Here is a 21,600-nt window from a genome sequence, read left to right on the forward strand (position 1 = left end):
TTTAGTCAGGATAAATTGTACTGGATGTTCCGCTTCGAAATGGCCGTTGTTGGCGCCCTTCCCGCTCAACATTTGTGGAGAGGCCCAGGGCCTCTATAAATAGAGCTAGCCACCATAGAGTGGGGGGACCGGATCCAGATTTTGGGAAGACTAGAGAGAGAGACAGGCGATCGAACTCACCCAAGCAGTTCATCGCACCAGCTCAAGAACACCTCTCACGAGTCCGTTCTTCCCTGTACTGTTCACCATCAGCCCCTGAGGCAATCCACCACACCACACACTGGAGTAGGGTTTTACACCACAATGGTGGCCCGAACCAGTATAAATCTCGTGTCCCTTGTGTTGTTCATCGTTTTCAGCTTAGATCTCACGAGGCGATCGGACGTAGATCGATAGGGAAGAGATCTTTATGCGCACCACAGAGTTCGAACCTTAAGGGTGTACCGAAACCCAACATCCGACACCCTCGATCTATTCTCTACGACGACGGGAAACATGCCCCAGCCGCCATCGTGGATCTAGAGGAACCGCAGCCGAGATGCTAGAGAAGCCGACGCCGAGGTAATAAAGGATCCGTCGCCGCCTTCATTGCACACCTCCAGGGCGCCGTCGGGACACAGCCGCCGAGGTCTGCCATCACCGACGTCGAGGTCTGAGAGGGGCATGACCCTAGGGAGATCTTCGTCGAGGTTGTCGCCGCCGCCGATGTCGCCTGCCCAAGGTGAGATCCTAGGGCATGTCTCCTCCTCTCCTTGCAGCACTATGCTCTGTCGCGAGGCTGGCGGGTGGGTCGATGGACGGAGAGGAAACGTATGGTGTCGTCGATCCGTCCTGCATGTGGATTCACTGGATGCGTCTTGGTGGAGTAAGCGCTCATGAGATTCGATCTGGTTGCTCTTTCCTTCAAGGTCAATTTGGGGTCAGTAGATTCGATCTGGCATAATCTCTCCCTTGTTCTTTTGTGCTTGAATCAGATTTGGTGGTTCTCAATCTTGGTCTTCTTTTGTATGCCGGATACACAACCGTGAGTGCTCCTCTCCCCTTTCCCTCCCTGCTAAAATTCAGTTCCAAACACGATCTGACGGTCTGAGCCCTATTTGGTGTTGGTGCTCTTTCTAAGTAATTGATGTTCAAGAATTGATCCAAATTTAAAGGATAAGAAAGTTTACATTTTCTTATAGGGCTCAGACCAAAATAAAGTCTGATTAGGTTTGCTGTTGGGTTGTTTGTAATATAAAAACAACCATAATCGTCGAGGAGTGAGTCATTCTCTCATGGGTATTTGTTTGCCTAATAGTAGGATTCCAATTGCTTTTGGATTTGTAGATGCACCTTACATACTCCCATCACGCAGTAACATATCAATATCAGATACTGCATCTGGCCGGGTTTATATTATGCATTCCTACTGCATCATGGTGACTCCATAAAATTTGAGCGACATGAAACTAAAAATTAGATGCTGCAAGAGTCACAACATTCAGGAAAACATAACAAATCAGAGAATAGCACTGATTTGGATTCATCATGGTTTATCTAAGGAGATGCTGCAACAGACATGTTGTCTTCTGCTTGTACCTTTGGATTCATCATGGTTTATCTAAGCAGAGATATCATTACATTGATTTACGCCACTCAGACCACCTGAGCACCGAGTAGGTGAAATAGAAAATTACTTCAGCCGGTAATTTGGTATTTACCTACATTCAAGGAGACCATGTAGCGTGTAATCAATTCCAGTGCGGAAGAAGAATAGGACATCTTATTTTGTAACAATAAAAAACCTTATTTTGTTTCTCTCCCCCTACAAGAAGCTTTTCCGCCTCATACATGCCCGCCGCCAGCAGGTAGCAGATTCGGGTACCAATTTGATGATGTGCTCATAACTGATCTTGCTTGGACAGAACAAGAAACTTAGGTATAACTCCACTCATATATAGATACCCATCTTATTCAAGCTATCCTGTAATGCTGAGCTCTGTTGTCATCCTATTTTCTACAATCTTATGCTATTCTTTTTCTTCCATTCGTTTGCTTAACATTATATTCTCTGTAGATATGTCAAATTTGATGTGTTTGAAAGATGACTAAGAGTAGCAGTACTGTTGTATGGCCGGCTTAATTAATATTCCAACCACCAATCGTGGCTACTAACTACCAAGAAAAGCAGTCATATGTGTACCTTTACTAAGAGTAGCAGTTCCTGAAGTTTAGATATTGCAGACTGCGGTGTGGTGGTCAATAAATCATGTCAAATGCTGTAGGGTTCTCGAAGTAATGAGTTTGCTGCTGCTTCAAGGTTGGAAGAAACATTCAACTTCTACCATACTACCAGTCCTGATGTAGCTAAGCTTTTCCACATTGACCCTGTAGCCAAGTGCACCTCTGTAGTCTTGCTGAAGAAATAGGAGGAGAAGTTGAATGTATAAGGTATTTTTATCACTAACTTGGTTCAACTTCCAGCAGCTGCATTTTCTTTCTATGCATATTAGATTATTTGACCTATGGATTCAATAAAAATGCACCGTGCTTTGTGCTGACAATGAGTTCAGAGCATCTAGCATTGCCGAAGTCATATCGGTTAACACACTAACACTGATCACCACCCTCACATAGGAAAATGCCTCTGCGATATTTGATAGTCCAGTCAAGAAACCAATATGTTCCCGTCCTCCTCTATTTTGCAATAACTCGCTCGGTTTGCCCGATCCTTCGTGTCCTTTTCCTATCAAGGCTGGTAGTTATTCCTCTTCTTGATTGTTTTGTGTGTCGTCACAGGTGTCGTGGCCGGAGGCCACATGGACCCCACCTCCACCGCAGGGGCGACGTGTATTTCCTCTTGCTTCACCGCCTTATAGCCAAGCAAACCAGGAGTGACCTCCTCTCCTACTACACCAGCGGCCTTCACTGGCTCTGGAGACATGGTGGCCATTGACACTCCGACGCTGATGAGTAATCAGTTCCATCATTGACATATAACCTGAAAAGGTAGTGGCACATGCTCTCCTCATCGTGATATGATCTAATTGTTGTTCGCTTGATCTTGATGTGTCGTTGGCTTCATGTTTATCTTTACTTTAACTGCTCACTATAGAGTATGGTTGTCGGTATATACTCTCATTCCATGATTTATCTTTACTTTAACTGCTCACTTCATCTCACAGTTGTTGGGCAGGATGGGTTCCGTTGGCGTTGTGGTCCAGACACAATAATTCTTTGAAGCAGCGCTGTAGTGGAATGATGTAAAAAAAGTGTGATGTGCCACAGTTTTGATGAAATGATTTCTAGCTACTATGAGGAACGAAGCTTAATCGGTGACTGCACTCTTTTTAACCAAGCTTCAGTCTAAGGTAAATGATACCACATATTATGACTCCTCTTTTTAATCTTCTATTTATCATGCCGAAGTGTTGCTATTAATACTTGTATGTTAATTTAGCTATTGGAATCCTTCGTCATCTTCCTGTTTGGTTAGTAATTATTTGGGAGATAATCACTTTGGGGTTTCAGGCACCTTGGTATGCACATGGCAATGCAGAGCCCAAGAACATGATTCTGGACAGTAACCTGTAGTTTCATCAACCATACTTCTGGTCATACTACTGTACCTACAATCACTCTCATTCAATTTTTTTAAAGGAACTGCATTTCAGCGATCTGGACATTCAGTTAAGGAATTTGAAAGGTTCAGGTCATACATGATTGATATGTGCATTTAATTGCAAGGTCAAAACTTTTACTGAGATGCTTCTTTGCCCCATTACAAGTTAAGAATTTTTTTCTCGAAAACGGGGGTCTCCCTGGCCTCTGCATCAGAAAGATGCATACGGCCATCTTATTAAACCAAATAAAATAGTTCCAACAAGGTCTCGAGGTCTCCAAAAATAAAAAGTGAATAAAAAAGGGGCTCACACAGAACCAAAAAGGCTAGAAACACAAACTAGCCAAAAGAAGGATGCCACAACCGGCTGGCTAAAAAGAGATAGGAAAACTAATTGCCTATCCTATTACATGACCGCCATCCAAACCAGTTGAAGATATCCCGAGCTACCGTCTCCCAGCGGATAGATCTAGTAACCAAACGCTCCCTGGCCTCTGTCGGAGTGAGTAGCAACCAGGAACGGATCGGCGTCGTAGCTCTGAAAATAACCTGCAAAAAATGAATGTGTGTTGTCCTGTTAAAAACCAAATCATTCCTGCAATTCCAGAGCGCCCACACCAAGGCGCAGACTCCTACACGAATATGTCGCGCTAACTCGGGCTCTACTCAATGGAGAAATATTGAAAGCAATATGGACTGTCCTCCATAACACTTTAGCTAGTGGGCAATCAAGAAAAAGGTGTTTAATCGTTTCCTCCCGATCACAGAAACTACACCTAGTAGGTCCTGTCCAATTACGCTTTGTCAAGTTGTCCTTGGTTAAAATAACTTGTTTGTGGAGAAACCACATAAAAACTTTAATTTTCAAAGGAACTTTGACAGCCCACACATGTTTGGAACTAGGAATCGAGCTTGAATTGATCACATCAACATACATTGATTTAACTGTAAAGTCTCCCGACCTAGTAAGCTTCCAGCGTAATTCATCGGGTTGTTGGGAAAGCTGAACGTCCATCAGTCTCCTTACTAGATGCAACCATTCTTCCCAACGATTGCCCACTAACGCCCTTCTGAACTGAATATTAAGGGGAATTGATTGAAATACTGTTGCAACAAAAACCTCACGTCGTTGAACAATACGATACAACGACGGGTATTGGATGGGTAGGGGTACCTCTCCGAGCCAAGTATCCTCCCAGAATCTCGTAATGGCTCCGTCACCAACAATAAACTTTGTCCTATTAAACAAGGAAAGCTTTACTTTCATAAGCCCTTTCCAAAAGGGTGAACCAGTCGGTCTTACTGTGACCTGAGACAAAGTTTTGGTTTGAAGATACTTACTATGAAGGATTTGTACCCAAGTGGCGTCAGTTCCGCTAGATAACTTCCACAACCACTTGCTGAGAAGACATTTGTTCTTGATTTCAAGATTCTCAATCTCAAGACCCCCTTGGTCTTTCTACAGATGATATCCCATTTGGCTAAACGGTATTTTCTTTTTAGCTCATCACTCTGCCAAAAGAATCGGGATCGATAAAAGTCCAGTCTTTTCTTAACACCAACTGGGACTTCGAAGAAAGACAAAAGAAACATAGGCATACTCGTGAGAACCGAATTTATCAGAATTAAGCGACCTCCGTATGACATGAGCTTGCCCTTCCAGCAACTCAGTTTCTTTTCAAATCGGTCCTCGATGCACTTCCATTCTCTGTTTGTCAGCTTACGATGGTGGATTGGTATTCCTAAGTATGTGAAAGGCAGAGCCCCCAAATCACACCCAAACAATTGCTTGTAGGCCTCTTGTTCATCATTGGCTCTACCAAAGCAGAACAATTCGCTTTTGTGAAAGTTAATCTTTAACCCGATTAATTGTTCAAATAAGCATAACACCAGCTTCATATTTCTCGCTTTTGTCAAGTCGTGCTCCATAAAGATGATTGTATCATCAGCGTACTGGAGGATGGACACCCCTCCATCAACGAGATGAGGTACAAGGCCCCCCACTTGACCAGCCTCCTTAGCCCTTCCTATCAAAATTGCCAACATATCAACTACAATGTTGAACAAAATAGGGGACATCGGATCCCCTTGTCTTAGGCCCTTTTGTGTTTGGAAATAATGACCGATCTCGTGTCTGGAAATAATGACCGATCTCGTCATTCACTTTAATTCCAACACTCCCTTTTTGCGTATATGATTCAACCTGGCGTCGCCGGACTTCATCAAAACCTTTCATACGCAACGCCTGTTGTTGGAATGGCCACTTTACTTTATTGTACGCTTTCTCGAAATCCACCTTAAAAATAACTCCATCCAATTTTTTCGAGTGGATTTCATGGAGCATTTCATGCAGGACCACCACCCCTTCCAGGATGTTTCTATCCGGCATGAAAGCAGTTTGGGAATGCCGCACCACAGAATGTGCAATCTGTGTGAGCTGATTCGTCCCAACCTTGGTAAATTTTTTGAAACTAACAAGGTTTTATTTTCAAGTTTGACGTCTAATTGCTCCCTTCTTCTTGATGCATAATTTTCAGCAATCAAGGTTGGTTGCTACCTTACCCTGTCCTCGCATAGTTAAGAGAAATCCAATTTAAGGTTTTATAATTAAATACAACGCCAAGAAGCACTACCGCGGGCATCATGTGTGCTTGAAACAAATCTTCTCTTTTTCTAAAAGAGTGGTATCAATTTGTTCGGAATTAGAATATTCCTCTTTTTGAAACACTCACATGTCTTTTGATTATTCTAACCTGGGACTAAGTACAGTTGGATGCAAGCTTGATATGTAAGTACGTTTTAGTTTAATTATTAGTCCTTGACCATGAGCAAGAATCTAGCTAGATGGGCTTTCATGTTACACATATATGCTTGTTACTGTTTTGCGAGCTAATGTCTATTAATTAATTAGTTAGATGCTTGAATTAACCTGTAATTTGCTAACTATTATTGGTTATCACCATCCATCGTCTTCGTTTGGTTGTAAGTTGTTGACCATTAGCAAGAAGCTAGCTAATTGTGTGTGCATGCCACACACGTGCACATATATCAGTTGTTGCGAGTTAAGATCATCTGCCAACTACCTTTATATGTAATTGTGTGTTGTATTCTCACTGCTTCCAGTAGATAGTATCATTTCAGAATTCACCTAAAATTTGCAAAGTTCAAATTTTTGGGATCAAAATACAACTTTTTTTAAAGTTAAGCCAATATAAAGTGTGTGCAGGTTGACTTTTAAAACATTTTTGCTTACAAGAAGCTTATCAGTTGTAATGTTTAGCACCTACATAACCTGATGGTCTTGTAGTGACTTGGGATTGGCGATTAAAGAAACATGGGTATCGAGCATATTAATGTGAGAAGTAGATATACAATATGTTATAAAGGAGAAGACAAGTAAATATTGAGTGTGAAAGATAAGTATGATTTTTTACTATAATATGAATTATTGAATTTAATCTGATATTCAACCCCTCAAAATTAGATTTAATACGTGCTACTACACCATTACTTATCTCTACTATTAAAGGAGAATTTGACAAGTAATCAGGCAAGTCAGCACTATCGTCGATGGAAGTCGTCGTGCGGAGATGGAAGTTGACAAGTAAGTTTCTCCATGAAGTTGATCTGATGTGAAGCTTGTGCCAGATAAAAGGTTAATTGAGTTCTCACCTCCAATATGTTTGCATTCTAACTATCTTTGTTGATTCAGTGGTTCCATGATGCTACATTTCACTTGTTTTTCACCTCTTGATGCTACTATGGACAGAAGGCGTTTGCTAATTTGCACATTAATTTTTTTTTCTGATAAACTGTGCCGATATCACCTGCATTATGATTTTTAAATTATTGATCCCTGCTATAATGTAACGTGCCCACATAACAAGTATTCCGCAATCTTCACAAGCATGTATTTGTTTGTCTAACTGTAGGTGGAAAAACAAGATCCACTGTGTGTGCAACGGCAACAATAAATATCATGTCATTAGGGAGACTTCTGATAATTCTACCCTGCATATTTTTTTGCTTTAGTAGAAGTGTTCTGCCGCATTATTCAACTATGTGTGACCAATCTGACACACCTCAGGAGTTCTATATATATATATATATATATATATATATATATGGACTGAACAATTGATTCAGGTTTTTTTTTCAAGTGGGGATGCAGATTGGGCATCAAGTGTACGACAGAGGATGACAAACGATTACGTTCTTCATGTTAGTCCGCGTACAACTTAAAAGTTGATTGATACTTTTCATTTTATATTGATGTTCCCTCCAGCGAGAACAATTTTTTGACTGGATGTGTTTAATTAGATATGCTCTTTTATTTGTGCGAAGTTGTTCAAACTCTTCTTTGATTCATTATTTTAGCTGCATAAAAAAGGAGTATGAGTACTGTTTGGTTCCATGCAGGACCAACCAAGGAAGCGAAGCAAATCACAACCCTTTAGTTCATGGTCTAGGAGCAGGTTGGTACACATCCATCTTTGTGATATTCTGATATGAATATGCATAGTACTACGTACAGAATCCCTCAATTGTGTAGATAGGTCATCAAGTAATGGTTAGTAATTCATACTTCTGCTTCACCTTTCAGTTAATTATCCGCTTTCAAGTATTTGTTGCCGAAGTGAGCATCTAATTGCAGGAATTCTGTGAGGTAACCATCTCAATCTTTTTGTCACAAGGCTCTTGCGCGGCAGAGATTTTTGTCATAAATGAATTAGTTCCATTCTTTGACAGTAAGGGAATGGAGCCAGATGGAGGAACATCAGCATTGATGCCAACAGTTCCATTCTCTTGTTGTAGTAGTGTCTTAATTGGAAGAATATTTTGATGATGTTGATTGCTTTCTGTTCTCATCTTTTCATCATTTTAGATCACTTTCTGGATAGTTCAATACTATATTTTTGGGATTAACTGCAACATTATGTGAATATATATGTTTATAGTTAAAATCAATGTTCATCAGCAATCAGCCTTCTAACTAAATAATATTTTCGCAAGGGCTTCTCTACACTGGTACGGTCTCTCACTGGTACACGATTTGAGGCATAGGAGGGAGGGGCACATTGCGATGTTGTCTTTGGTCACGGCTATAGCTTATGAGAAGAATGGGATTTATGCTTTGGCAGACTGCCCCGTGGTTAGCAAGTCATTATTGCCGCCTCCGCTTCCCAAGTTGCATCGGCTTGCTGTTGGTGTGTGCTGCTTCTGCAGCTCCTGTCGGCCGCCTCTTAGGTTGGGTTTTGCTGCCACTACTAAAGTTTCCATTGCCAAGGCAAGGTGTCGTCGTCTTGCTTGCAAGGCACACATTGCACCGCGGGCAACATTTTGGTATGCATGGCCACTCATGTCAAAGCTGGGTTCCAGTTTGACGACCTCTCTACCAAGTCTCCATGTTCTTCTTCCCTGTACTTTCTCCATCTGCTGTTATACTCTCTTGCAAGTATGGCTTATCTAGTTTGATGTCATGTTGCTTTGGCAGTTGTGTATTAACCCCTCAAGGAGAAGAGGGGGGAGATGGAAGTTGTAGGCGCGTGCCCCCGTCCGACCGTCGTTAGACCAGGATGAGCTAGCGGCGGTGGTCGTCGAGGACTCTAATCATCCGCGGATTGTCGTGGCGTAGTGGTGCCACCGAGGGCACCAACATCAGCAGTAGATGCAACAACGGCGGAGGCGGTAAGAGACATAGGCCAAGGATAGGGATAGAGCAACTCAGCCGCAATAATTTTTTACTAATTATGAGATGTTTCTTATTTATTCTTGATATGATCTACTCCCTACATTTCATAATGTAGTGCTCTTGAGAGGTGGAGCATTAAAGAGCAAATCAACTGGGCCCAGGCCTTCATGGCTTCGTCCCCTACTTTCTACTGATCCATGCCAACTGCATAGTTATTTACTTTGGAAATGCCTAGATATATTTCACATTTAACAGAAAAGCTCACACTGCAATTGTCTGTACGAAGTTATGTTTTGTTTTCATTATTTGTTTATGTAACTCAGTTTTGGACTTGCAAGGCACACATTGTACCGCGGGCAACATTTTGGTATGCATGGCCACTCATGTCAAAGCTGGGTTCCAGTTTGACGACCTCTCTACCAAGTCTCCATGTTCTTCTTCCCTGTACTTTCTCCATCTGCTGTTATACTCTCTTGCAAGTATGGCTTATCTAGTTTGATGTCATGTTGCTTTGGCAGTTGTGTATTAACCCCTCAAGGAGAAGAGGGGGGAGATGGAAGTTGTAGGCGCGTGCCCCCGTCCGACCGTCGTTAGACCAGGATGAGCTAGCGGCGGTGGTCGTCGAGGACTCTAATCATCCGCGGATTGTCGTGGCGTAGTGGTGCCACCGAGGGCACCAACATCAGCAGTAGATGCAACAACGGCGGAGGCGGTAAGAGACATAGGCCAAGGATAGGGATAGAGCAACTCAGCCGCAATAATTTTTTACTAATTATGAGATGTTTCTTATTTATTCTTGATATGATCTACTCCCTACATTTCATAATGTAGTGCTCTTGAGAGGTGGAGCATTAAAGAGCAAATCAACTGGGCCCAGGCCTTCATGGCTTCGTCCCCTACTTTCTACTGATCCATGCCAACTGCATAGTTATTTACTTTGGAAATGCCTAGATATATTTCACATTTAACAGAAAAGCTCACACTGCAATTGTCTGTACGAAGTTATGTTTTGTTTTCATTATTTGTTTATGTAACTCAGTTTTGGACTTGGTACTCATCTTGACAATAGTGTTTTTAGATGGTGCTGGGGAATAGGTTCAGTTGAGTGGTGGAGTTAGCACTTGCTCATGGTCATGGATGACTCTTCCTCATTGATGGATGTATGTTTAGTACTCCGTCAGTTTCATAATTCCTGTCGTGCTTTTAGTTCAAACGAAAACCATGACAATAATTATGAACAGAGGGAGTACTTATTTGTCGAACCTGAGTTAATTAGTACGTGCATGGTGTGTGGTAACTACTCTTGCATTTGAAAAAAAAATTGTGCTTTTAGTCTTTTAGAGGCTTTGTACTCCATTGATACACATCTGGCGTATCTGCAGGATAGATAATGCTTCATTGGTAGCGCACACAGTGCATCTAGAGAAAACAATTGCTTTCATCGGCATACGGGGATATATTCTTCAGTGGACATTCAGCTAGAATACATATGCATTTTCCATATACTTTAGAGTTTTCTCTCTCAAGGGAGCTGCATTTTTTTGAGAAAGGGAATAACACATATTGGTTTTTTTCATGGTATTAGCCACCTCTATTGTGTGTCTCAATCATTTAAATTTTGGGCATTGTACTATCATGCATCAGTTTTGCAATAAATTTGTAGAAGTTTTTGCCCCCAAGAATATAATGAGAAATATTCGCCTCAACTAAACTTTGTTGAGCATGTCTATTAACACTTTCCTCTTCTCCTATTAGATGTAATGATCTAGACCAAAGGCCAAAGCAACCCTCATGTATATTGATACTATACTAGAAGGCCATCGAAGAATTTTACAGAACAAGAGAAAATGGCGTGCACCATGTCTTTAAGATGACTTCCCTCACCATGTGGCATGCACTTTTTGGTTTTACTTTAGCGCAATTGCCATGTATGTAAGTGTGACGCTCGGATAATTAGTCTACAGTAACCCCACGTTAACGATGCCACGTCACCTCAGATTACTGTTGATAATCTCGCGTTAGTTCAAAACGATTTGAATTCAAATTTGAATTAGAGGCAAACAACAAAAGTTTTTAAAATATTAAACTAAAATATTCGAAGTGTGCAAATAAATGCTTAGGTATTTATGGTGAGGGAACCATGCTTTTATAAAAAAACTAAATACATAAAATGAATTAAAATAGAAAAGAGAAATAAATAAAAGGAAAGGAAAATACAAAACAGAAAACAAAAAGATAAAAGAAGACAACCCCCCTGGCCAACTGGGCCAGACGACCCAGCCGACCAGCCCATGGCCCTAACCGGCCCAGCCCCACTCCTTTAACCACCCACTACAATCGAACCCTAACCCCTATCCACCCCACTCGCTGCCCACGACCCCCTCTCTGTTGGTCACTCCTCTCCCCCTCTCCCGATCCGATCTGGGGGGGGATCGAACCCCCCAGCGCCCGAGGCCGCTGCCCCTGACGCCGCCCCAACGGTCGCGCCCCACCACCCGGTGATGCCCGACGCCGCTTGCCGTTGCCCGTCGACGTCGTTGCTCGTCGCCTCCCCGACCCCGTCGCTGGTGCCGTCCTGGACCGTCGTCGTCGCTCGCCGGAACCACGTCGCCACGACTCCGTCGCCGCCCGTCGTCCCCGACTCCTCCTCGACCCCCACTGCCCCGGACCCTACTCCCCGCAGTGAGCACCACACCTCCCTCCTCTTTGTCACCCCCCGCGCTACCCCGCGCGCGCCCCCGCGAGCATCTGTCCGGCGCCCTCCTCCGCCCCAGCCGGCGCCAGGGACCAGTCGGGCTGCGTGCGCCCCGTCGCCACGGTGGCTCGCCCCACTGCACCGCTCGGAGACACCCGCGTCCTGCCTAGTTCGCCGTGGCCATCGGCCTCCCCCGCTGCTCCCCCTCCCCTGAACCCACGACTGCCACCCCGCGCCTTGTCCTCCTCGTTCCGTGCCACCCTGGGCCCCCTACGCCCTGCTGCCGCTTGTGCGGTCGCCAGTGGCGCCCCGCCAGCCTCGCCCGCTCTGCGCCTCGCCGGCGCCCCCCTCGGGCGCCCTGTTGGGGGCCGACCACCACGCCCGCGCCTGTTACCCGCAGCGCCCGTGCCCGCTAAGGGCCCCTGGGCCAATGAGTTATTAAAAAAAGAATAAAAAGAATAAAAGAATAATTAAGAAAACAATTAAGTAATTAATTAACTTAATTAATCTTGATTAGATTAACCTAATCACTTTAATTAAATTAACTAATCCTGTTTAGTTAAGTCAATGACCAGTGGGACCCACACGTCAGCAACCCAGTCAACACCTCTGTTGACTGCTGACGTCATGCTGACATCATGATGACGTCAGCATGCACTGTTTTGGATAATGTTAAATTAAATTAATGAAATAAATTCTAAAAATGATTTAAAACTTTAGAAAATCATATAAAATAATCCATAACTCGGATGAAAATACTTTCTACATGAAAGTTGCTCAGAACGACAAGACGAATCTGGATACGCAGTCTGTTCGCCCGCCACACATCCCTAGCATAGCAAACCTGCAACATTTCACCTCCAGTTCATCTGTCCGAAAACGCGAAACACCGGGAATACTTTCCCGGATGTTTCCCCCTTTCACCGGTATCACCTACTACCGCGATTGGGCACACCTAGCATCGTTACTTGTCATGACATGCATCGATATGCATCTGTTTGCATGGTATTCATTGTTTCTTCCCCCTCTTCTCTCCGGTAGACTTCAAGACCGACACTGCTGCTGTCCAGTTCGACTACGGAGTTGACGACCCCTCCTTCTTGCCAGAGCAACCAGGCAAGCCCCCCCCTTGATCACCAGATATCGCCTATTCTCCTCTATATTGCTTGCATTAGAGTAGTGTAGCATGTTACTACTTTCCGTTAATCCTATTCTGATGCATAGCCTGACATTGTTGCTACATCTGTTGATACCTCACCTGCAATCCTAAATGCTTAGTATAGGATGCTAGTTTATCATCATTGGCCCTACATTCTTGTCAGTCTGCCTTGCTATACTATTGGGCCGTGATCACTCGGGAGGTGATCACGGGTATATACTATAGATATATACATACTACAGATGGTGACTAAAGTCGGGTCCGCTCGAAGAGTACCCGCGAGTGATTCACGGATTGGGGGCTGAAAGGACCTTTGTCCCGACGGCCCTCTGTGTGGATCTTTGTGGCGGAGCGACAGGGCAGGTTGAGACCACCTAGGCGAGAGATGGGCCTGGCCCTTGTCGGCGTCCGCGGTTGCTTCATAATAACACGCTTAACGAGATCTTGGTATTTGATCTGAGTCTGGCCATTTGGTCTATAAGCACTAACCAACTACATGGGAAAGATATGGGCACTCGACGTCGTGGTATCAGCCGAAGCCTTCTTGACGTCAGCGACGGAGCGGCGCGCGCCGGATTGGACTGGAACGCCTGCTCTTGTATTAGGGAGGCTAGGTCTGCTTCCGGCCGCCCTCGCAACGTGCAGGTGTGCAATGGGCGATGGGCCCAGACCCCTGCGCGCATAGGATTTAGACCGGCGTGCTGACCTCTTTGTTGTGCCTAGGTGGGGCTGCGACGTGTTGATCTTCCGAGGCCGGGCATGACCCAGGAAAGTGTGTCCGGCCAAATGGGATCGAGCGTGTTGGGTTATGTGGTGCACCCCTGCAGGGAAGTTTATCTATTCGAATAGCCGTGTCCCTCGGTAAAAGGACGACCCGGAGTTGTACCTTGACCTTATGACAACTAGAACCGGATACTTAATAAAACACACCCAGACAAGTTCCACAGACAACCCGGTGATCGCTTTTCCACAGGGCAACGAGGGGAGGATCGCCGGGTAGGATTATGCTATGCGATGCTACTTGGAGGACTTCAATCTACTCTCTCCTACATGCTGCAAGACGGAGGCTGCCAGAAGCGTAGTCTTCGACAGGATTAGCTATCCCCCTCTTATTCTGGCATTCTGCAGTTCAGTCCACCGATATGGCCCTTTACACATATACCCATGCATATGTAGTGTAGATCCTTGCTTGCGAGTACTTTGGATGAGTACTCATGGTTGCTTTCTCCCCCCTTTTCCCCCCTTTCCTTTCTTTCTGGTTGCCGCAACCAGACTTTGGAGCCCAGGAGCTAGACGCCACCGTCGACGACGACTACTACACTGGAGGTGCCTACTACTACGTGCAGGCTGCTAACGACGACCAGGAGTAGTTAGGAGGATCCCAGGCAGGAGGCCTGCGCCTCTTTCGATCTGTATCCCAGTTTGTGCTGGCCTTCTTAAGGCAAACTTGTTTTAACTTATGTCTGTACTCAGATATTGTTGCTTCCGCTGACTCGTCTATGATCGAGCACTTGTATTCGAGCCCTCGAGGCCCCTGGCTTGTAATATGATGCTTGTATGACTTATTTATGTTTTTAGAGTTGTGTTGTGATATCTTCCCATGAGTCCCTGATCTTGATCATACACGTTTGCGTGCATGATTAGTGTACGATTGAATCAGGGACGTCATAGTAAGGGATGCAATTAGGCTGAATATTGCAATTGTAGTTTTTTTTGAACTTTTTCAACACCCCAGCATTAGTAAAATACTCCCCCCATTCCATAATGTAAGTCGTTTTTGCAAGCTATATGTTTGTTATACATTATATTGCTGGAAATCAAGAATTTACTCTTTTTGACTAATATTGTGTTTTAGTTGTCCATTTCCTGTGTTTCAAAGGGCTGCGATAGTGCATCTTGCTATGCATGGCCACTGATGTCAAAGTTGGTTCCAGTTTGATGACCTCTCTACCAACTCTCCATGTTCTTCTTTCCTGTACTTCCTCCATCTGCTGTTATACTCTCTTGCAAGTACGGCTTATCCAGTTTGATGTCATGTTGCTTCGGCAGTTGTGTATTAACCCCTCAAGGAAGAAGGGGGGAGATGGAAGTTGTAGGCACGTGCCCCCGGCCGACCGTCGTTAGACCAGGATGAGCTAGCGGCGGTGGTCGTCGAGGACTCTAAGCATCCGCGGATTGTTGTGGCGTAGTGGTGCCACCGAGGGCACCAACATCAGCAGTAGATGCAACAACGGCGACAACAGTAATTGACATAGGCCAAGGATAGGGATAGAGCAACTCAGCCACAATAATTTTTTACTAATTATGAGATGTTTCTTATTTATCCTGGATATCATCTACTCCATACATTTCATAATGTAGTCCTCTTGAGAGGTGGAGCATTAAAGAGCAAATCAACTGGGCCAGGCCTTTGTGGCTTCGTCCCCTACTTTCTACTGATCCATGCCAACTGCATAGTTATTTAATTTGGAAAGGCCTAGATATATTTCACATTTAACAGAGAAGTTCACACTGCAATTGTCTGTACAAAGTTATGTTTTTTTTCATTATTTGTTTATGTAACTCAGTTTTGGACTTGGTACTCATCTCGACAATAGTATTTTTAGATGGTGCTGGGGAATAGATTCAGTTGAGTGGTGGAGTTAGCACTTGCTCATGGTCATGGATGACTCTTCCTCATCGATGGATGTATGTTTAGTACTCCGTCAGTTTCATAATTCTTGTCGTGCTTTGCGTTCAAAGTAAAACCATGACAAGAAATAGGAAACGGAGGGAGTACTTATTTGCCGAACCGGAGTTAGTTCGTGCATGGTGTGTGGTAACCATTGTTTTTAAGGCGGTAAGGCGACCTAAGGCGCTGGGGGACGCCTTATCGCCTAGGAAACGCCTAAGCGCCTAAGGCGGGCATATTCGTAAGGCGCTGGGGGTGCCTTATCGCCTAAGCGTCCAGGGCGGGACGCCTTAAAAACAATGGTGGTAACTACTCTTGCATTTCAATTTTCTTTTGTGCTTTTAGTCTTTTAGAGGCTTTGTACTCCATTGATATACATGTGGCGTATGTGCAGGATAGATAATGTTTCATTGGTAGCGGACACAGTGCATCTAGAGAAAACAATTGCTTTCATGGCATACAGGAATATATTCTTCAGTGGACATTTAGCTAGAATACATATGCAGTTTCATATACTTCAGAGTTTTCTCTCTCAAGGGAGCTGCATTTTTTTGAGAAAGGGAATAACACATATTTGTTGTTTTCATGGTATTAGCCACCTCTATTGTGCGTCTCAATCATTTAAATTTTGAGCATTGTACTATCATGCATCAGTTTTGCAATAAATTTGTAGAAGTTTTTGCCCCCAAGAATATAATGAGAAATATTTGCCTATTGGTTTTGGTTTTTGATTGCAAATTCTTGAGAAAGGGAATAACACATTCAGAAACTCTGTACGAAGCTGGTGCACATTGGTTTTGGGTTGGTATATTTCCTTATGTAGCCTTTGTTCAGGTAAATCAGACAGAGATGGGGACTATAGGTGGCCTCTCTTTTTACCCATCACTGTTATTGTTAATGAGTCGAACAATGAACTGACTACATCTCCATCTTTTCGCCTTTGTTACCAGAGAGATTTTCAAAGGTACAAAATATTACGTCGGCACTTTAAGTCTCCCATTTTGCTTGCCTTGATTTCCAATTTGTGTGTGGGGGCAGTAGTAAGTTCTCGTGCAATTACGTTTTTGCCAGGTGCTACATTCTCCTGTGATTGTTCAAGCGAAGGTTCTCGAAAACAGCATAGCCATTAATGTTGCTTCTATTAGGTGTGGCTGACAAAGACGGGGGCGATTTGGGCACACGAAAGTCACTGAAAATTGAGACAAATCCTACGTTTCTACATGTGAAATTTAACATATAACTCTTGCAATCTACTCCCTCCGTCCCAAAATTCTTGTCTTATATTTGTCTAAATACGAATGTATCAAGTCACATTTTAGTATTAGATACATCCGTATCTAGACAAATCTAAGACAAGAATTTTGGGACGGAGGGAGTATTTCAAGAGCCCGTGACAACGCACGGGCACTCTATTAGTAAAGAGTTATTTACAACTGGCATATACCCCCCACTCACATCAATCCTAATGGGCTGGCGCATATAAGAGTCTCTTGTGTTTGGTTTTCAGAAGCCCCCCAGTATTGGGGGATGCTGGGAGCTCCTATACAGCGTTGTACGCGCCGGTTCGCGGCGCTGGCGCCCGCACGAATTCCACGTTAATTCGGGAGAAGCAACAATCGAACTCATCACGTCCAAGTGACCAGAAGGGTTAACCAATGGAGCAGCCTCAGTCTACTGATTACTGGAGGAAAACACACCTCTTTAATCTTTCATACAGTACAAACATTAAATATATGCTATTAATTAATACCCCTTAAAAATTCTTTGAATAAAGAAACAACAATTTGAAAAGGCATTCGTATAATCCATGAACTGAAAGGAAAAGTCCAGAAAAACGGAAAAAAGTTCGTGAATTTGAGAAAAGTTCATCTATTGAAAAAAGTTCATCGAATTTTAAAAAAAATATCGAATTTGAAAAAAGTTCATCTAATTTGAAAAAAGTTCATAGAATTTTAAAAAACTGTTCATCGAATTTCAAAAAAAATCATCGAATTTGAAAAAGTTCATCGAATTTTAAAAAAGTTCATCGATTTGCGAAAAAAGTTCACAAATTTAAAGAAAACTTCACGAATTTAGAAAAACCGCGCAATAAAGAAAAAAAGATGAGAAAAAAAGAAAAAGAATAAAACCGAGCTGAAGAACAAAATAAAAATAGAAAAAATGAACTATATTAACACTAGTGGGTGGATAGCCTGGTGGCTTGAACCTAATGCTTGGAACGAAAGGGTTACAAGTTCGAACACTTTTTTGACCGTTTGAAAACAAAGAAGAACAGGAAGGAAAAAAGAATGGGTCGGCCCAGTTTGGACAGCTGCAAGCGCCCGTTTGCAAATGCACTGTAATGGGCGCGTGCAGTGCCAAATAGGGAATGACTGGGATGCTTCGAGCAATTTACGTGTTTTGGTTTGATCCAATGGGGTCTCAGTCTGGGCACCAGGTAGATTCTCGATAAAATTCTTCATTCCACCACGCGTTGGAATTGAAGGAAATATGCCCTAGAGGCAATAATAAATTTATTATTTATTTCCTCATATCATGATAAATGTTTATTATTCATGCTGAAATTGTATTACCCGAAAACATAATACATGTGTGAATAAATAGACAAATATAGTGTCACTAGTATGCCTCTACTTAACTAGCTCGTGAATCAAAGATGGTTAAGTTTCCTGACTATAGACATGAGTTGTCATTAAGGACAGTATAACCGTACTTAAAGCGAGCCCTCACAGCGATTTGAATTTTCGGCCGGTCCAATTTCGCGATCAAGACGTTTCTGTCCATCAGATCGACCTCTAATCACGAACAGGGCCAGCTGTCATGGAGGGCTGCTTTTCTGGAAGCCGAAACCGTGGCCTGTCGTTGATTGGGCCACTTACCTCCCAAGGCCCAATCTTTCCGCCTTGCTCGCCCCTCTCTTTTTCGTTTTTCAGCCCACTATCGCCCTCTCACAGAGCGACCTAGGCGAAACAGCCGTCCCGCAGAGCGCCGCCGCTGAAGGAGCCTGAAGCAGCGCCGCCCCTTCCCTCCTCTCGCTCGCTTGAGCAGCGCAGCCGCCGCGACCCCTCGGCCGATCTATGCGAGCGGCGACCCTCGGCACCATGGTGAATCCATTCCTCCATCTGTTTCCCCAGTTCCTTTTTCTGACGCGATGTGTCCCAACGACGGCAGATCTTGGAGAAACAGGTCATGTCGTTCGCAAAGGCGGTCGAGGAGATCACCGCACTCGAGCGTCTTGGCCCGGACGACATCGAGGTGTTCCGCGAGCGCCGAATGCTGCAGATGCGCCGCGTGGCCGAGCGCCGGCCCAAGTGGTGTGCCCTGGGCACGGCGAGTATGCCGAGGTCCTCGAGAAAGAGTTCTTCTCCGTCGGCAAGGCCGGCGAGCTCCTCGTGACTTCTACCGTGGCAACTGGCTGTGCAAGGTACACCAACACCATCCCTCAGTTTGCATCGTGCGAACCCTACACATGGCCGCTGCGGCCGGCGGCTGGCGGTGAAAGATCTGGTGGACGCAAGAGACGTTTATGGTCCCATCTCCATGTTTGGTCGCACCACGGTACTCCAGAATGGCTACTGGCAAGTTTTTGTGGAACGCCTCCCTGCTTCCACTCCCATCCTCCCCTAAACAGTACGTCTACACTCATGTCTCCTACCTGCACTGGTTGATGGATCTCGAACCACTAATTTGAACCTTACTTCTTTTGAATGGATGAGTATTTGTGAATTCCCTGGTACCAATCTTTTGAAAAGGTGGAGCTCATTATGTGCTATTCTTGTCATGTATGATCTGGACAGGTAAAGGTTATCAGCTAGGTGGTTTTGTATATCCAAAATTTTCACATGAGCTAGGTGGTTAAGGGAGTTGTTTGAGGATTTATTTGGAAGACTGCTTCATTCTATCATTTCTTTGTGCTTATCAGTTTGATATCCTTACTTATTCGAGTTTGATTCCAACTATGCTGATGTAGTTAATTATGTACATATTAGTGTAATTCATGTACTTGCTCTTGCCTGATTCCCCTTTGTATAAATGTGTCTATCTATTAATGAATATCTCTCTGATATCAACGAATGACATACATTCAAACAGTTAGCTAGATCTTGCCACTTTACTATCAAAGGCAACTAACTGAAAATTTGTATCTTCACGTTGCAAGATAAGGGCCTCTGTTGACAGCATTTCCCTCCCAAAACTGAAGTCCTATTCAAATCGGTGCCAAGGTTAATCTCGAGTCAAGGGAAGCCCCTGAATTGATTAAATAGGTATGTCCTCCTGCTTTCTTGTCTTTGCAATACACATTGTTATTTCTTTGATAGATATTCAATATGTGTCAGCCATGGTGGAAAAAAAATCTATTTAAAATAAATAAGTACCTATAGCCTGAATCACGTGATGATTCCTGGATATTTAGGTTGGGTTTTTCCTATTTGTAAACTGAGTAGCAACTACCAACATGCTAATTTAGGACTTCGGGTTGGATGTTCGCTCTCTAAGAGCTGTTCACCTACAAGCTGTAGCTATATGAATTATTTTTACTATTGCAATTTTTCGTTATTGCCATACCGAGTGTTTCTTTTCTTCTATTGCAGAATACTGAAAAAAATAAGAAGTTACCCTTTTAGAATTTCAACCATTATATCACTGCATCATGATGTTTTGCAAAACACGGTCTATGGGACCGTAGGATTTATATTCAGGTGATCTCTTTCAACTCAACATGAGGACGGGGCGTCGACCCGTTGTCTGGGCAGCTGAGGTTGCTGCCAGCCCACCCGAGTTCGAGTCCCGGCACGGACGCGTGGTGCTCACGGAGTTTCTCCTATAAAGAAAAGCCAACGAGGGTTAGCCCTTGGGTTGGTTTCATTTTTTTTTCAACTCAACATGATCAATGTTGAACGGTGCTATTTAATATGAGCTGGCCATGACCTCGTATCATGCATTGACGGACATTTTATTTTTTAATTCACCTCTAACATTAGTACTTGTGTTGTTGTATTTTTTCTATTCTGATTAAATAGTTTTATTCTTTGTGAGCAAATGATCTTTGTCTTGCCGCAATTGTGATAGTGTGCAATTTATCAACTTCTTACTATCGCTTAATGTATTTTTGGCTCTCATATATTTTTTATCATGTCCAACAAGCAATTTAATCTTCTTGCAGCCATCCATCTTTGTGTCCTTCAAATTCTCAACGATACATGGACATTCTAAGTACAAGCAACATACAACAGTCCAGTGCCTTGACTAGCCGCCGGCACTCATCGCCACCTTTTTACGTGTGTGGCAGCCTTTCCTCGGTTGCTGGCACCCAACTGTATTCCTCTTCCCCGCCTTTAGATCTTTAGCTACTCTGTTTAGTTAACAACTTAATGTATGTTTCGACAGGATTGGGTTGATTTCGATGTCATGCGGTTCACTAAGTTAAGAAACTTTATCCATGTTTCAAATTGAAGTGACAACTGTATGTACATGTGAGCGGAATTGCTCTGCATTTTTGGCACATACTTTTCTTAAGATGATTCTTCGCTAGCAGTTCAATGTTACCAAAGTGCCACTGACATGTCACAAAATAAAATTGTATTTTGGTAGTTTAGTTGGTAACATGAATCAAGGGCCTCAATTCAGAAAATTATGAATTGTCGGCCAGTTGTCCTACATATGATTTTTTTAGTCTTTTTAAAACCCCTATTGCTCCGATTTAATTTTATATTTGCATGCGATGCTCTAAAAATACTTGCAAGGGCAACAAGCCAATAATAGTAATGTTGATGCAGTTTTA

The 21,600-nt window shown here is 43.5% G+C and overlaps 2 long non-coding RNA genes across 12 annotated transcripts; both read left to right on the forward strand.

The window, feature by feature from the left end:
- Window positions 1-372: 372 nt before the first annotated feature.
- LOC123070139 (uncharacterized) lies at window positions 373-10,339 on the forward strand. 10 transcript variants are annotated; one of them, XR_006433471.1, is made up of 11 exons: window positions 373-865; window positions 975-1,024; window positions 2,265-2,430; window positions 2,779-2,988; window positions 3,165-3,350; window positions 5,955-7,256; window positions 7,762-7,822; window positions 8,021-8,076; window positions 8,205-8,267; window positions 8,615-10,005; window positions 10,125-10,339. It is a non-coding gene; the product is annotated as an uncharacterized lncRNA (long non-coding RNA). The 10 variants fall into 10 exon arrangements; XR_006433472.1 differs by having other exon boundaries at window positions 8,615-9,289; window positions 9,409-10,339; XR_006433468.1 differs by having other exon boundaries at window positions 8,615-8,944; window positions 9,096-10,339.
- Window positions 10,340-19,456: 9,117 nt separating this feature from the next.
- LOC123065439 (uncharacterized) lies at window positions 19,457-21,253 on the forward strand. 2 transcript variants are annotated; one of them, XR_006431041.1, is made up of 3 exons: window positions 19,457-20,083; window positions 20,411-20,518; window positions 20,983-21,253. It is a non-coding gene; the product is annotated as an uncharacterized lncRNA (long non-coding RNA). The 2 variants fall into 2 exon arrangements; XR_006431042.1 differs by lacking the exon at window positions 20,411-20,518.
- Window positions 21,254-21,600: the final 347 nt, after the last annotated feature.

This window comes from Triticum aestivum, chromosome 3B, assembly GCF_018294505.1.
Source record: "Triticum aestivum cultivar Chinese Spring chromosome 3B, IWGSC CS RefSeq v2.1, whole genome shotgun sequence".
Lineage (NCBI taxonomy): Eukaryota > Viridiplantae > Streptophyta > Magnoliopsida > Poales > Poaceae > Triticum > Triticum aestivum.